This window comes from Mesoplodon densirostris, chromosome 6, assembly GCF_025265405.1.
Source record: "Mesoplodon densirostris isolate mMesDen1 chromosome 6, mMesDen1 primary haplotype, whole genome shotgun sequence".
Classification (NCBI taxonomy): Eukaryota; Metazoa; Chordata; class Mammalia; order Artiodactyla; family Ziphiidae; genus Mesoplodon; species Mesoplodon densirostris.
Genome location: NC_082666.1, coordinates 71,468,666 through 71,486,252, shown reverse-complemented (window position 1 = coordinate 71,486,252; position 17,587 = coordinate 71,468,666). Strand labels below are relative to the sequence as shown.

The following is a 17,587-nucleotide window of genomic DNA, read 5'->3' as shown; positions in this document are numbered from 1 at the left end:
TTGTTTCCTTGAATGAGCCATACTGACTTGTTTCTTTCATGCTTCATAATATTTTTAAAATTAATTAATTTATTTATTTTTGGCTGTGTTGGGTCTTTGTTGCTGCATGCAGGCTTTATCTAGTTGTGGAGAGCAGGGGCTACTCTTCGTTAGGGTGTGCAGGCTTCTCATTGCGGTGGCTTCTCTTGTTGCGGAGCACAGGCTCTAGGTGCACAGGCTTCAGTAGTTGTGGCACGTGGGCTCAATAGTTGTGGCTTGCAGGCTTTAGAGAGCAGGCTCAGTAGTTGTGGCGCATGGGCTTAGTTGCTCCGCGGGATGTGGGATCCTCCTGGACCAGGGCTCGAACCCATGTCCCCTGAGGCTTCTTACTGCATCTGTGAGGTGGAGGTGGGAGAGAGGCAGGTGTGTCTGTGGAAGGCACTTTTGTCCTCTTTCCCTTGGAATTAGAATGGGAGGGTAAAGGAGAGGATCCTAAATAATCCCTCCCAGTTTGCTGGGGAGGAAGATCAGGCTCTTTTCCAGCTGCTTCTCCCGGGCCTCAGGATCCTCTAGCTTCTGATTTTTCCAGAACTCACACATGCCGCATAATTTCTTTTTGTTGAAAACTGGACCTTTTGAATATTATAATATGGCAACTATAGAAATATGATTCTACCCCCTCTCCACGGTTTGTTGTTGTTCTTTGTTATGGGTTGTTGTTATTTGCTTATTAACTGACTCTTCTAAACTATTTTTCTAAAGTGTGTATTCTTTGTCATGTATGGCCACTGAAATCTGTGTTCTGCTACCTAGTCATTGGTTGTGTTTTGACAGAATTACCTTAAGTGCCTGGAACCAATGAAAGAAAAAAAGAAGGAAAAAGTCCTCTTCCAGTCTTTATAGATTGGCTCTGTGTTGGGGCACTCTGTCAATGACTTGCCACATGATTTATAACCCTGCCTTAGCCTTTAATTTTTGCTTGCATAGAATTTGCAGGCCAGCTGAATGTGAAAGCTTTGGATCTTCTTGGGGCTTTCCTGAGCATGTGTCTTGCCCTGTGTATGTTCATGGTCTTCCTGATTCCCCAGTAAACATGGGAGCCTTTACGATCCCTATTCTCCTATGTATCTCCTTTCCCAATCCCTTTCTTTCCATTGCTCTCATTCTATTTCTTATCCCAAGTGTTGTCCCTTTCTCAAGGTTGCTGTGTCTAATACCTTTGACTTTAAACACTTTCAGCAAAAACTGCCCAGGAAGTGGCCCCAGCCCTGGGAATGCTCTGAGTAGGATGAAATAAAGGGAAACCTTTGTGTAGGTCCTTGATGGAGCCATCAGAGAGGTCAAGACCCATAACCATAGAAGTTAGAGAATAAAGTGTATACTGCTCCCCTCTGGCACTAGCAACCTGCACCAAGACTGCAGGCTGCCATCCTCACCACCATTTTTCATTTGTTTGTTTGTTTTCTTTGTGGAAAAATTTTTGAACTCCAGATTAAATTTTGTATAGACATTGGACTATTCAGTTTACTCCTTCTTGAGTGACTTTTGGTAGTTTTTTCTGTTTCATCTAAGTTATCAAAATTACTGGCAGTGTGCTGTTCATAATATTCTCTTAATACCCCTTTAACTATGTGGTATGCAGTGATGTCCTCTTTCTTATCAAAATATTGGTAGTTTTTGTCTTCTGTTTCTTCTTTTTTATTCAGTCTATCTACAGGCTTATCAGTTTCACTGATTTTTAAAAATAACCAGCTTTTGTGTTTATTGATTTTCTCTGTTGTCTTCCTATTTTTAATTTCATTGCTTGAGAGTCTTATCTTTATAACTTTCTACCTTCTGTTTGCTTTGATTTTAATTTGCTCTTTTTTTCCTATTTTAATAAAGTAGAAACTTCTATTATTTTTTATTATTTTTTTCAAAACTATAATTTTTCTATTCACAATCAAATCTTTTTAAAAAAATTTTATTTATTTTTGGCTGTGTTAGGTCCTTGTTGCTGCACATAGGCTTTCTCTAGTTGCAGCGAGTGGGGGCTACTCTTCATTGTGGTGCATGGGCTTCTCATTGCAGTGGCTTCTCTTGTTGTGGAGCATGGGCTCTAGGTGCACAGGCTTCAGTAGTTGCAGCACATGAGCACAGAATATCTTTCCTTTTATTTGTGTCTTCTTCAGTTTCTTTCAACAGTGCCTTACAGTTTTCAATATACAGGTCTTTACCTCCTTGGTTAAATGTATTTCTAAGTATTTTACTCTTTTTGTTGTGATTGTCAATGGGATTGTTTTTCTAATTTCTCTTTCTGCTAGCTCATTGTTAATGTATAGAAATGCAACAGATTTTTGCATGTTGATTTTGTGCCTTTATTATATGCATTTATTAATTTCTAACAGTTTTTTGGTGGTATCTTTATGGTTCTCTCTATATAAAATCATGCTATTCACAAATAGTGATAATTTTACTTCTTCCTTTCCAATTTGAATGCCTTTTATTTCTTTTTCCTGCCTAACTTCTCTGGCTAGGACTTTCAATGCTAGGTTGAATAAGAGTGGCGAGAGTGGACATCCTTGTCATGTTCCTGGTTTTTGGGGGATAACTTTCAGCTTTCACCACTGAATTTGATGTTATCTCTGGGCTTGTCATATATGGCCTTCATTATGTTGAGGTATATGTCAAACTTTTTTAAAAAAATTAATTTATTTATTTTTGGTTGTGTTGTGTCTTCGTTGCTGCCTGCAGGCTTTCTCTAGTTGTGGCAAGTGGGGGCTACTCTTCATCGCGGTGCATGGGCTTCTCATTGCAGTGGCTTCTCTTGTTGCAGAGCACGGGCTCTAGGCACACGGGCTTCAGTAGTTGTGGCACGCAGGCTCAGTAGCTGTAGCTCGTGGGCTCTAGAGCACAGGCTCAGTAGTTGTGGTGCACGGGCTTAGTTGCTCCACGGCATGAGGGATCTTCCTGGACCAGGGCTTGAACCCATGTCCCCTGCATTGGCAGGCAGATTCTTAACCACTGGGCCACCAGGGAAGTCCCTGTACTCATTTTGTTATTGAGAAATTTTGTCATAAATGTGTGTTGAATCTTGTGATTCTGACTGTTTTAGCCAGCTCATAAGTTGCTTTTGCAGAAGGACAGAATCCTGGAGTTCTCTACTCTACCATTTTCACTCCATGATATATATTTTAATGAGCAGAATTTTGGTTGTTGAATAATATTCTATCTGGTAGATTGCCATAATTTATTTATCATTTTTCTATTATTGGATTGGACTTTTAATTTGTTTCTAATTTTTTGCTCTTTTAGATATATCTACCAGGAACATCTTTTGTACATAAAGCTTTTATCATTTCATTGGATTCTTTCTTTAGGATACATTTCAGAAGTGTAGTTACTAGGTCTGCAAGTATAACCATTTTAACATTCCTGATACTATTACTAAATTGTCAAAAGGATTATACCGATTTGTACTCCAACCTCATAAGTAATTTTAAACTTTGAATTTTTCTGCAGTGGTTCTGTAACTGACAAAAGACTTTTCGAGAAGTAATATATACTTTTACTTTCTCTTAATGTTTTAGAGAAGTGCTTCTCAAACTGCAAAAATGTGCGTAAAAGTTACCCCCAGATCTTGTTAAAATGTGAAACCTGATGCAGTACACCTGTTTGGAGACTAAGACCATGCTTTTCTAACAAGTTCCCAAGTGTTCTGATGCTGCTGGTCTGATCCCACTGTGAGTAATAAGGCTTGAGGTTTAAGCTGTGACAGAAAAGGAAGTATGAGAGCCTTTCCTGAGATTTAAAAAATAAAGCAAGTTTGAAAAATCTCACTTAAGAAAATGTTCCAAAGAAAGTAATCTCCCCAAATTATCTAAATTAATTTGAAGATTAGGAACAGGATGAAAGTTTGTTATTGATATTAGTAAAGGCAAAAGAAAAAAGAAGTAAAATTAGACATACTGCCTGTGGTTTTGACTAGAAAACCCAGCTTGAGAGCTTCTCTCTTTAAGGGGTATGTTGAGGCTTAAAGCCTGATATTAAAATTAATGTTAAAGATAGTCTTTTATCCAGATAAGCAATATTTTCAGTTTTGTCATTCATGTGCATAGGCCTCTTTGGTATCATGGATTTCTCTGCAGAAATTTCACATAGTATACAAATGTGTCTAAGAATATCTTTTCCATATTAAACATATTGATGTTCATCAACACCTTTATTTTTCATTAGGTCAATTTTAAAGATTACTGTTAGTCTAAATAAACTCAAATTTCTTAATAGGTTTTTAGATATTTACTCAAGGTATACAACCCACCCTCACTCAAGACATTGGATAATTTAATCATTTACTTAATGTCCTGGAAAATAAAGGATAAAATTATGTAGAAAATTATTTTAAGTTTATATAATTGAGCCTCATAATTTATTTATCCATTATCATCATTAACATGATAGAGGAACTTTCTTTTTTGTCCTCCCTGATGGGAGTGCTGGAAGAGTCGGGTAAAAGAGTTCTGGACATGCCATTTGGCTTTTCTATATCTCAAGTCAATTCAATAAGTATGTATTGAGAGAGTATTTATTGTTTTAGCTTTGTGAGAACTACAACAACTATAAGATAAAGTCCTGGACTTCCCTGGTGGCGCAGTGGTTGTGAGTCTGCCTGCCGATGCAGGGGACACGGGTTCGTGCCCCGGTCCGGGAAGATCCCACATGCCACGGAGCGGCTGGGCCCGTGAGCCATGGCCGCTGAGCCTGCGTGTCTGGAGCCTGTGCTCCGCAACGAGAGAGGCCACAACAGTGAGAGGCCTGCGTACCGCAAAAAAAAGATAAAGTCCTATTCTTCAGTTGCTTCCAAATTACTTTGTGAAGTAATCACCATGTATTCTTGTTCAGAGAGAAACGTGGCAAACAAATCACTGTGACAGTCCACCTTTCAGTATTCTACAAGTTGTTTTAGTTTGGGATTTATATGAAGCACTAGAGATTTCAAGGTGAAAAAAATTGAATGCCACTCTTTACTAGCCATATTTCTGATCACAAAAACAAATGTCAAATGTTCATTCAAGAAACAGCTGTCTTTAGATGCTCAGCATAAGTAGGCTTAATACTATGCTGCAGTGGTGAGGACAGATTCCCCTGCAGAGTAATGTTTCTCAGCCTGTAATTTATGCCTCTTTTAATAAACATAACATTCACACACACACATATACACATATCCAGTGAGGTTCTGATACTAACCTCCTTTCCCTCATTGACAAGGGTCAGTCTAGAAAGTGCTGGACCAAGTATGGTATGATAACAATGGTTATTTCTTCAGTAGCCAAGAGGCCTGGCTCCTTGAGGATTATATATTATGATCAACTATTTCAAACATGTAAAAAAATCTAAGTAACTGCATCTACACCTAATTTCAAGGGCCATGTCAATATTGAGTCATACCCTTAAAGTAGTGTTAATTTGCTGGTATTGGCATTGATACCTTAGAGTTCCATGTAGTACAATTCATCCCCCCATGTTTGGATGATAAATGAGGGTGAGAATGCTTTTGCTCTATTTTAAAATTTGGTCGATGATTCTATGGAAGGTTCTGCTTCTTTCTTGTGCTTTTAATTATTTTGTGGTTCCTTTTCCAGGTACTCCTAACTTTTACCTTATAGACCTGGACCTACATAGGCAGGGATGCTGGGGATTCTCGTGCTGAGGCAGGCAAGGTGCTGAAAGGTGACGGAAATGGCAGAAGGGCTTTGTTAGAGTAGGTTCTGAGGAAGTATTTTCCAAGTTAAGTGGCTATCTTTACACAAACGGTGTGTTCTCCGTCTGAGCCTTCAAGCCTTTTGAGGGCTGCTAAATGAATTGGGCTTCACTCTATGCCACAGCTATAGATCTCCAATAGAGCAGAAATATTTAGGGATATTGCTGGCTATGCAAGGCCCCAGAAATTAAGTATGAGTATTCACGAGTATCTTTTTTATGCCTGCTGGATTCCTATATCTTATGGGGCAGGAGGTGGTGAGGGTGTTTTATCAATTCTAGTCTAATATTATGAATTTCACCTTAATTTGAGAATGTGTTTGTCAGCATCATGTAAAGTTGTGTTTAAACTCTAGCTGTCCATTGGGACTAACTGGGAAACTTTCAAAAACACTAGTGCTTGGGCGTCTCCCTAGACAAATTGAATCAGAGCCCCTGGGGGTAGGGTCCTCAGCACTGGTATTTTTAAAAAGCTCCTTAAGTGACTCTCACATGCAACCACACATTAGGAACCTTTAATTTAGAGAAATGATTCTCAAACTCAGCTGCACATTAGAATCACCAGGGGAATTAAAAAAAATCCAGATACTCAGGCTTCACCCTGGGCCAATTGAGTCAGAATCTGTGGGAGTGAGACCCAGGCATCAGTGTTTTTTTTTTTACTCTCCCCAGATAATTAAAATGTGTGGCCAAGTTTGGTGACCTTTTGAAAACAGCCTCCTCTTCTCCATGTAAATTAGTTCACGCCTAATATGGATATGCTCTTTGCTCTGAATTAATTATATCAGTGCTTCTCAAACATATATGTTCATACATGTTTGTTCATATATGTATGTTCATATATGTCCACATGTTCATGTATGTATACCTTGGGATCTTGTTAAAATGCATATTCTGAATCAGCAGCGGTGGCACTGAGATTCTGCGTTTCCAATGAGATCCCAGGTGGTACCAGTGCTGCTGGTTACGTGGACCACACTTTGAGTAGCAATGAGTCTTGCCATTGTATGGCCATCTGGATGAAACTTCAATTAAAAAATTAAAAAGATAGAATATAGGATTTTATATAGAGGTCTGTACTTTAAGATAGTTAATTATAATTAATTAGCCTACACACTTAAAATTCTGGTAAATGATATTTTATTTGGGAAACTTAATTAAACAATTAGGGAAAAATGTGTTGTCCCAGATAACACTGAAATGTTTCAGATACAACCACTTGTCAGACAGGTTTTAAAAAAGATTCAAGCATTGGGTGGTTCACCGTACTAGAGCAGTGGCAAAGTTCTTTAAAAATTTATCTGCAAAACCCATTGTATAAAGCAGACATAATAATACAAATTTTACAATGCTGTTTAAATTTTTTTTTGTTTGATGGGAAGATATGCCACTGTTTCTGGAAAGCCTGAACCGTTTCCATACAACCTCTGATCCCTCTGAGCACAGACTGGAATCCTTTGATTCAGTGTACAGAGAATACAAGAAATCTATTCTGAGGAATTCAGTTAGACTTAAGTGGAGCATACATCTGGAAATCTTCATTTATATAATAGCTTGTAACCATTAGGTAAATTTAGTTGTTCGTGATTTATTAAAAAACTTTCACTGTTGACTTTTTATGAGTCAGCCATAATTCTAGGAAATGGAAATACCAGTGAGAAGATCTATTCAAAATTAACAGAGAAAATAATTTTTATTCCCAAATTGAAATATATGTGATTATGCAAGAATTCAGAAGAACTTGCATTAAAGTACAAGGTGAAGTAAAAAGCACTGATGTAGAAGCTGCAGCAGGTTATCCAGATCTAGCTAAGATGAAGGTGGCTACACTAAAAAATAGATTTTCAAATGAAACAGCCTTACTTTGGAAGAAGATGGCATCTAGAACTTTCATAGCTAGAAAGGAGAAGTCAGTGCCTGGCTTCAAAGCTTCAAGGACAAGTTGACTCTCTTGTTAGGGGCTAATGCAGCTGGTGACTTTAATTTGAAGCCAGTGTTCGTTTACCATTCTGAAAATCCTAGGACCGTTAAGCATTATGCTGGGGACTTCCCTGGTGGCGCAGTGGTTGGGAATCCACCTGCCAATGCAGGGGACACAGTTTCAAGCCCTGGTCTGGGAAGATCCCACATGCCGCAGAGCAACTAAGCCCATGTACCACAACTACTGAGCCTGTGCTCTAGAGCCCGCGAGCCACAGCTACTGAGCCTGTGCGCCACAACTACTGAGCCTGCACTGTAGAGCACAGAAGCCACAACTGCTGAGCCCACGTGCCACAACTACTGAGGCCCGCATGCCTAGAGCCCATCCTCCGTAACGGGAGAAGCCACCGCAATGAGAAGCCCATGCACCACAATGAAGAGTGGTCCCCACTCACCACAACTGAAGAGGGCCCGCACGCAGCAGTGAAGACCCAACACAGCTAAAAAATAAATAAATAAATATTTATCTCTCAAACCTATACACTTAAAAAAAAAAAAAGAATTATGCTAAATCTACCCTGTCTGTGCTCTATAAATGGAACCACAAAGCCTGAACAATAGCACGTCTGTTCACAACATCATTTACTGAGTACTTTAAGCCCTCTGTGGAGACATACTGTGCAGAAAAAAAGATACTTTTCAAAATATTACTGCTTATTGACAATGCAGCTGGTCACCCCAGGAGCTCTGAGGTACAATGAGATTAATGTTGTTTTCATGCCTGCTAACACAAATACATTCTGAAGCCCATGGATCAAGGAGTCACTTTGACCTCAAGCCTTATAAGAAATACATTTTGTAAGGCTATAGCTACTCCTCTGAAGGATCTGGGCCAAGCCAACTGAAAACATTCTGGGAAGGATTGACCATTCTAGATGCCATTAAGAACATTCATAATTCATGGGAAGAGGTCAAAATATCAACATTAACAGGAGTTTGGGAGACGTTGATTCCAACCCTGATGGATGACTTTGAGGGGTTCAAGACTTCAGTGGAGGAAGGTACTGCAGATGTGGTGGAAGTAGCAAGGGAATTAGAATCAGAAGTGGAGCTTGAGGATGTGACGGACCTGCTGCAGTCTCATGACAAAACTTTAATGGATGAGGACTAGCTTCTTATGGATGAGCAAAGAAAGTGGTTTCTTGAGATGGAAGCTACTCCTGGTGAAGGTGCTGTGGAGATTGTTGAAATGACAACACAGAACTTAGAATACTATACAAACTTAGTTGATAAAGCAGCAGCAGGCTTTGAGAGGACTGACTCCAATTTTGAAAGAAGTTTTACTGTAGGTAAAATGCTGTCAAACATCATGGCGGGCTACAGAGAAATAGTTCGTGAAAGGAAGAGTCAATCAATGCGGCAAACGTCATTGTTGTCTTACTTTAATAAATGGCCACAGCTGTCTCAGCCTTCAGCAACCACTACCCTGATCAGTCAGCAGCCGTCAACATCGAGGCAAGATCCTCAACGAGAAAAAATATTACGACTTGGGCTTCCCTGGTGGCGCGGTGGTTGGGGGTCCACCTGCTGGTGCAGGGGACGCGGGTTCGTGCCCCGGTCTGGGAGGGTCCCGCGGGCCGTGGCCGCTGGGCCTGCGCGTCCGGAGCCTGTGCTCCGCGACGGGGGACGCTGCAGCAGTGAGAGGCCCGCGTACCGCAAAAAAAAAAAAAAAAAAAAAAAAATTAGGACTTACTAAAGGTTAAGATGATGGTTAGCATTTTTTAGCAATTAAGTATTTTTTTTTTTTTTTTTTTTTTTTTTGCGGTTATGCGGGCCTCTCACTGTTGTGGCCTCCCCCGTTGCGGAGCACAGGCTCCGGACGCGCAGGCTCAGCGGCCATGGCTCACGGGCCCAGCCGCCCCGCGGCATATGGGATCCTCCCAGACCGGGGCACGAACCCGTATCCCCTGCATCGGCAGGCGGACTCTCAACCACTTGCGCCACCAGGGAGGCCCAATGAAGTATTTTTTAAATAAGGTATATACATTGTTTTTTTAGACATAATGCTATTGCATAATTAGTAGACTACAGTATAGTATAAGCATAACTTTTATATGTGCTGGGAAGCCAAAAAATTCATGTGATGTGCCACTATAGCCAAAAACCTCAGAATCTTAGAGGTACGCCTGTAATCGTGAAGCAAAAATATGAGGAGGGACTGTGTGAGAGAAGACTCCTCGTGGCTGCTGAACTCAGACTAGGTCAGCAGACGATAGCTCTCCAAAGCATGAGGCACAGGCAAAACCTGTTTGGAGTATAGTCGGACCTCTGTAGCCATCGGTTCTGCATCCGTGGATTCAACCAACCGCGGATTAAGAATATTAGAAAAAAAATACCAGAAAGTTCCAAAAGGCAAATCTTGAATTTGTCACATGCAGGCAACTATTTACATAGCGTTTACATTGTATTTACAACTATTTACGTAACATTTAGATTGTGTTAAGTATTATAAGTAATACAGATGATTTAAAGTATACAGAAGGGTGTACATAGGTTATGTCCAAATTCTATGCCATTTTATGTAAGGGATTTGAGCATCCACCCATTTTTGGTATCCGAGGGTGTCCTGGAACCAATCCCCCTTGGTTACTGAGGGATGACTGTAATAGGAATAGAGCTGGAAAGCTGACAGCAGAAGCTTCCCTGAAACCCTACTACCTTCTGTAGTTCCACCTCCTCTATTTCTAGGTCACTCTCTCAGGTACCCTAACTCCAAGAGTCCTTCAAACAATCCCCTACTGGACAAACCACTAATTCTTTTCTGTTGCTCTCACCTACCTCGTATCTTCACTTCCTTGCTTACCGAATTAAAATTCCATGATCAACTATTATAATCAGTTATTTGCATACACCCTCAACTTCCTTGCCTCTTTTTCACTTCCTCTTACTCATCCAGGAAAACTTCAACACTGTTTTAATTAAGCTTTCTCTATTCTGAGCTTTGTCTCATACAGCTGAATGTGGGTGGAGAAAAACCCACAACCATGCTGATGAGTCTAACTTTGAATTCTTGCCGTCTAGTGGGCTCTTAACACTGCCTGGTTTTCAAACTACATCTCCTTGGTCTTTTCATCCTTCTGTTCTTCTAGATGACTTCTTCGTGCCTTCTCTTTTATCTTCAAACCTCAACATCTCTACCCACTCCCACCCAAATTCACTGTCGGTTGATGATCTTGCTTCCTATGCATAGGAAAAAAAAATCAGTTGGTGAACAGAAGCCTCAGGTGTCCGTATTGTACCCATGTAACCTGCTTTCTTTTACTTTGGGCAGCCATGGAGGTGCTCTGCTGAAGGGAACCTGCTGGGAGGTGTGGAGTTGGCTTACGGCCTCCAGTTGGTCCACTTTTAGTTTTACTGCAGAGTTGACACTGAGAGCCCTCTCCCCCCAGCTCCCTCAGGCTTCTCCTAGCCAGTGACTCAGCATGGTAGGAGTACCAGAGATGGGTCATTTTTGCTCCACGTGCATTTCCTCTAATAGGCAGTCTCTGCTTGAAGACTCCCTATTGACCCGGTCAAGACTTTCTGAGTGGTACTGCAGTTTTGAGTCTTGCTACCCAATCCTCTATTTTTCTGTCTCATTTAAAAAATCTTTATGGAGATATAATTCACATACCATACATTTCACCTATTTACAGTGTACAATTCAATCATTTTCATTCTATTCACAGAGTTGTACAACCATCACCACAATCAATTTTAGAAAATTTTCGTTACCCCCCACAAAGAAACCCATACCCTTTAGCTGTCACTCTCCAAATTCCCCATCCCCCACAACCTTAGACAACCATTAATTTACTTTTTGTCTTTATAGATTTGCCCCTTCTGGATAATTCGTATAAGAGCAGTCATATACTACGTGGTCATTTGTGACCGGCTTCTTTCCCTTAGCATGTTTTAAAGGCTCATCCATGTTGTAACATGTAGCAGTACTTCCTTTTTATTGCTGAAAGTATTTAATTGTAGTGATGCACCACAGTTTATCTATTCACCCATCAGTTGATAGACATTTGGGTTGTTTACACTTTTTGCCTATCATGAATAATATTTCTGTGAACATTTGTGTACAAGTTTTTGAAAGGATATTTGTTTTCATTTCTCTTGTGTCTCTACCTAGGAGTGGAATTGTTGGTCCATATAACTCTGTGTTTAACCCTTTGAGGAACTACCCAATCCTCCTTTATTCCTTCTATTTTTTTTTTAAAGAAGGTCATCAGTAGTGAATTCCCCTCTTTATTTTATTATTTTTATTATTATCTTTTTACAGAATGGTTTTTAATTTTATTTATTTATTTATGGCTGTGTTGGGTCTTTGTTTCTGTGCGAGGACTTTCTCCAGTTGCAGCAAGCGGGGGCCACTCTTCATTGTGGTGCGCTGGCCTCTCACTATGGCGGCCTCTCTTGTTGTGGAGCACAGGCTCCAGGCGCGCAGGCTCAGTAGTTGTGGCTCACGGGCCTAGTTGCTCCGCGACATGTGGGATCCTCCCAGACCAGGGCTTGAACCCGTGTCCCCTGAATTGGCAGGCAGATTCTCAACCACTGCGCCACCAGGGAAGCCCCATATTCCTTCTATTTTTCACCAGGTCTCAGGCTTTCATCATGGTCTGAAGGCTCTTCCCATCTACTCCTGCTCTCTTTTCCCTTTACCCTTCACGAATGTTTCTCCTAATAAATCTCTTGCACATCTAATTTTATCCTGGCATCTGCTTCTCATAGGACCCTAACTTATGTATCCTAGTTCCCCTGAGCCCTTCTCTGGTGTTTTTTTTTTTGACCACACTGCACAGCTTGCAGGATCTTAGTTCCCTGACCAGGGATCGAACCAGGCATCAAACCTGGGCCCGGGCAGTGAAAGCGCCAAGTCCTAACCACTGGACTGCCAGGGAATTCCCTCCTGAGCCCTTCTAGAAGAAACTAAAGGATGAACTGAGAGATGAAGAAACTATAGCACAATGACTGATGAATGTTGAATCTCTTTTACTGTAGAACTAAGAATAGAGTAAACATGAAGGTTATAGCTACAGAACATAATGTAAATTTTTAAAAGAAACAATATAAGTTATGAAAATAGTCCAGTACTACCCACTTTTTAAGCTCAAATGACATCCACTTTAAGAGGACATCTTTGTGGGGAGACAGAGCTAGCTTCAAATAGCAACTTTAATATTGGGTTGGCCAAAAAGTTCGTTTGGGTTTTACCGTAAGAGGTTATGGGAAAACCCGAATGAACCTTTTGGCCAACCCAATACTTAGTGGTTATGTTACTTTGCACCACTTAACTTTGCTGAGTTTTATTTCTTGTCTGTAAAATAGAGATATTACTTACCTAATAGAATGTATAGCAAAAATATACATGAATGAAAAGTTCACTCATTCAATAGATATATATTGGCACCGTACCATGCACTGTCATAGGTGCTAAGGCATATAGTGTGAATATAACAGACATGGAACTCACTTTCTACTTGAGGGAAGACAGACGAACAAGTAAATGAAATATATTGTATGTGAACTGGTAATGAGTGTCATGGAGAAAAACAAATCATGGTACTGCTCTAGGGAGTGCTGGGGGCTGGGAGATATTGCATTCAATTACATCTCACCTGAAGGACGTGATGGAGCAAGACATGTGGATATAGGAAGGTAGGGAGGGGCCCAGGGAAGGTCACTACCCCGATTCCTGGCTGCAGCTATGGTTACTGTTGTAGCTCTTGTAATGACCCATTTTGGCTTCCCTGAAGCAGCAACTCTGACTTCTACAACTTCAGACCAAGATCTTCCAGTGGGATATCTCCCTGGTTGCGGTCTATAACTGAGCCACAAAAAGCTCTACCGTGAAGATAGATAGTGGGAAGCAGCCGCATAGCACAGGGAGATCAGCTTGGTGCTTTGTGACCGCCTGGAGGGGTGGGATAGGGAGGGTGGGAGGGAGGGAGATGCAAGAGGGAAGAGATATGGGAACATATGTATATATATAACTGATTCACTTTGTTATAAAGCAGATACTAACACACCATTGTAAAGCAATTATACTCCAATAACGATGTAAAAATAAAAAAAAAAGCTCTACCTTGAGCTTTCAGTTTCTTATAAAGGCCCTGGATATATCAGTATTTTATTTGACATGTTCTTGATTACAGTCCTCTCTCTCCATTCCCTTCCTGACTGTGACACAGGTGCTGGATGGCTGGGCTGAAGGGCAATCTTGAACAACAGCATCCTGTGCTTAACTCAGTTATCACTCATCACACATCCTGATACTCAGTCATTTTCTCCAGACTAAACTTCTGAACCTCAAATTCTTTCCTTAAGGTGAGTTACTTCCATATCCAGACCTCTGCCCAGGGAGTAAAGTGGTAACTTTTTTCCTGATAGCTTAGGGTATTATTGGTACAGAGGATTTGGTCACTGAACCCTCATATTTGTCCTGCCATTGTTCTTTTTCATTAATTCATTTATATGACAAGATTTATTTAGCACCTATGACATGTCAAACTTTGATTGATACTGGATATGTGGTGGGGAAAGAAACAGATATATTTCCTGCCTTCACAGTCTGCAAGAGTACCTTTGAGTGCTTATGCAATAGACTCTTCTTACACCTACCCTACTGACAAAAAATAGGTACATTGCTTGGGCTGCATCATCTTTGCAGCCTCTGTAACTTGTAGAATATGATATTTAGACTTGATGATTCTATCTTATCAATGATCTCTATGATCTGTAAGGTTATTCAGCATCAACCCTTTCTGATTTTAGAATTTGATTTGTATTGTTTACTCAATGCTATTGATTTAAATTCATTGCATTATAACAATGTAATCTTAATAAAACTAGGGGCTCCTATATGGTCTAGGCATTATATAGTAACTATATTCAAATAAGTACAAGTTAATAGCCAAGAGTAATTGAAGAGAAAATTTGAGTTTTTTTTAAGGGTATGAAAGTGTACCCAATTTATAACATAAAGCAAAATGTTTTGAAATTCTCTTTGCCATCCATCTCTTATTTCTTTCCACATACTACAGAAACTTGAAATAAAGATCTCTTCTTTTTGTTCATCCCTCAAGTCAGATACTATACCTGGGCATCTTTCATCTTTCCCCGCTCCCTCTCTTCTGTGCATGATTTGTTTATTATGAATGTCATCCTAAGCTCTCTGGCTTATTTTTTTTCCATTTCACCCATTACATGGATTCTCTACAATAGTGGTTTGTTTGTTTTTTGTTTTGTTTTGTTTTTTGAGTGGAGAAAGGTTTATTGCAATGCTAAGCAAGGAGAACAGAACGGCTCATGCTCAAAAGACCTGGACTCAGTGGTTCTTAACTTTAGCATGCCTCAGAATCATATGGAAGTCTTGTTTATTACACAAGTGACTGGGCCTCACCTCCAGAATTTGATACAGGAGGGCTGAGTTGGGGCTCAAGAATTTACATTTCTAACAAGTTCCCAGGTAGCACTGTTACTGCTGGTCCAGGGATCACATTCTGAGAACTAGTACTCTACAACATAGGAGCCAGCAGCTGTTCCAGCAAACAAGAATTTATCCCTGGGTAAAGAGGGCTTTGTTATACATTATATATAAATAATGTTACCTGATTCCTTATATGTTAATACAAAGCTTAAGAATTTAATGATTCTCAAACTCTTCCAAAATATAACAGAGGGAGGAACACCCCCAAACTCATTCTATGAGGCCAACATCACCCTGATACCAAAACCAGAAAAAGATATCACAAAGAAAGAAAACTACAGGCCAATATCACTGATGAACATAGATGCAAAAATCCTGAACAAAATACTAGCAAACAGAATCCAACAGTACATTAAAAGGATCATACACCATGATCAAGTGGGGTTTATCCCAGGAATGCAAGGATCCTTCAGTATACACAAATCAGTCAATGTGATACACCATATTAACAAATTGAAGGAGAAAAACCATATGATCATCTCAATAGATGCAGAAAAAGCTTTCAACAAAATTCAACACCCATTTATGATAAAAACCCTCCAGAAAGTAGGAGGAGGCCATATGAAAGGCCATATGACATACCCACAGCCAACATCGTTCTCAATGGTGAAAAACTGAAAGCATTTCCTCTAAGATCAGGAACAAGACAAGGTTGTCCACTCTCACCACTGTTATTCAACATAGTTTTGGAAGTTTTAACCACAGCAATCAGAGAAGAAAAAGAAATAAAAGGAATCGAAATCAGAAAAGAAGAAGTAAAGCTGTCACTGTTTGCAGGTGACATGATACTATACATAGAGAATCCTAAAGATGCTACCAGAAAACTACTAGAGCTAATCAATGAAATTGGTAAAGTAGCAGGATACGAAATCAATATACAGAAATCTCTTGCATTCCTATAAACTAATGATGAAAAATCTGAAAGAGAAATTAAGGAAACACTCCCATTTACCACTGCAACAAAAAGAAAAAAAAACCTAGGAATAAACCTACCTAGGAGACAAAAACCTGTATGCAGAAAACTATAAGACACTGATGAAAGAATTTGAAGATGATACAAACAGATGGTGAGATATACCATGTTCTTGGATTGGAAGAATCAACCTTGTGAAAATGACTATACTACCCAAAGCAATCTACAGATTCAGTGCAATCACTATTAAAGTACCAATGGCATTTTTCACAGAACTAGAACAAAAAATTTCACAATTTGTATGGAAACACAAAAGACCCCAAATAGTCAAAGCAATCTTGAGAAAGAAAAATGGAGGAATTAGGCTCATGGACTTCAGACTATACTACAAAGCTACAGTAATCAAGACAGCATGGTACTGGCACAAAAAGAGAAATATAGATCAATGGAACAGGATAGAAAGCCCAGAGATAAACCCATGCACATATGGCCAAAACAATCTTGAGAAAGAAAAGTGGAGTGGAGGAATCAGGCTCCCAGACTTCAGACTATACTACAAAGCTACTGTAATCAAAACAGTATGGTACTGGCACAAAAACAGAAATATAGATCAATGGAACAGGATAGAAAGCCCAGAAATAAACCCACGTACATATGGTCACCTTATTTTTGATAAAGGAGGCAAGGATATACAATGGAGAAAAGACAGCCTCTTATATAAGTGGTTCTGGGAAAACTTGACAGCTCTATGTAAAAGAATGAAATTAGAACACTCCCTAACACCATACACAAAAATAAGCTCAAAATGGATTAAAGACCTAAATGTAAGGCCAGAAGCTGTAAAACTCTTAGAGGAAAACATAGGCAGAACACTCTATGACATAAATCACAGCAAGATCCTTTTTGACCCTCTCCTAGAGAAATGGAAATAAAAACAAAAATAAATGGGACCTAATGAAACTTCAAAGCTTTTGCACAGCAAAGGAAACCATAAACAAGACCAAAAGACAACCCTCAGAATGGGAGAAAATATTTTCAAATGAAGCGACTGACAAAGGATTAATTTCCAAAATTTACAAGCAACTCATGCAGGTCAATATCAAAACAACAAACAACCCAATCCAAAAATGGGCAGAAGATCTAAATAGACATTTCTCCAAAGAAGATATACAGATTGCCAACAAATGCATGAAAGGATGCTCAATATCACTAATCATTAGAGAAATGCAAATCAAAACTACAGTGAGGTATCACCTCACACCAGTCAGAATGGTCATCATCAAAAAATCCAGAAACAATAAATGCTGGAGAGGGTGTGGAGAAAAGGGAACGCTCTTGCACTGTTGGTGGGAATGTAAATTGATACAGCCACTATGGAGAACAGTATGGAGGTTCCTTAAAAAACTAAAAAACTACCATACGACCCAGCAATCCCACTACTGGGTGTATACCCTGAGAAGAACAATTCAAAAAGAGTCATGTACCACAATGTTCATTGCAGCTCT

The 17,587-nt window shown here is 39.7% G+C and overlaps 1 protein-coding gene across 1 annotated transcript in view; it reads left to right on the top strand.

Annotated features, from left to right (window-relative positions):
- Nucleotides 1-17,587, top strand: part of JAK2 (Janus kinase 2) — a 263,827-nt gene that overhangs the window by 61,120 nt on the left and 185,120 nt on the right. The window contains exon 3 of the mRNA XM_060102217.1: nt 13,872-14,007. The gene's annotated coding sequence lies outside the window, so the exon portion shown is untranslated. The remainder of the gene's footprint in view (nt 1-13,871; nt 14,008-17,587) is intronic.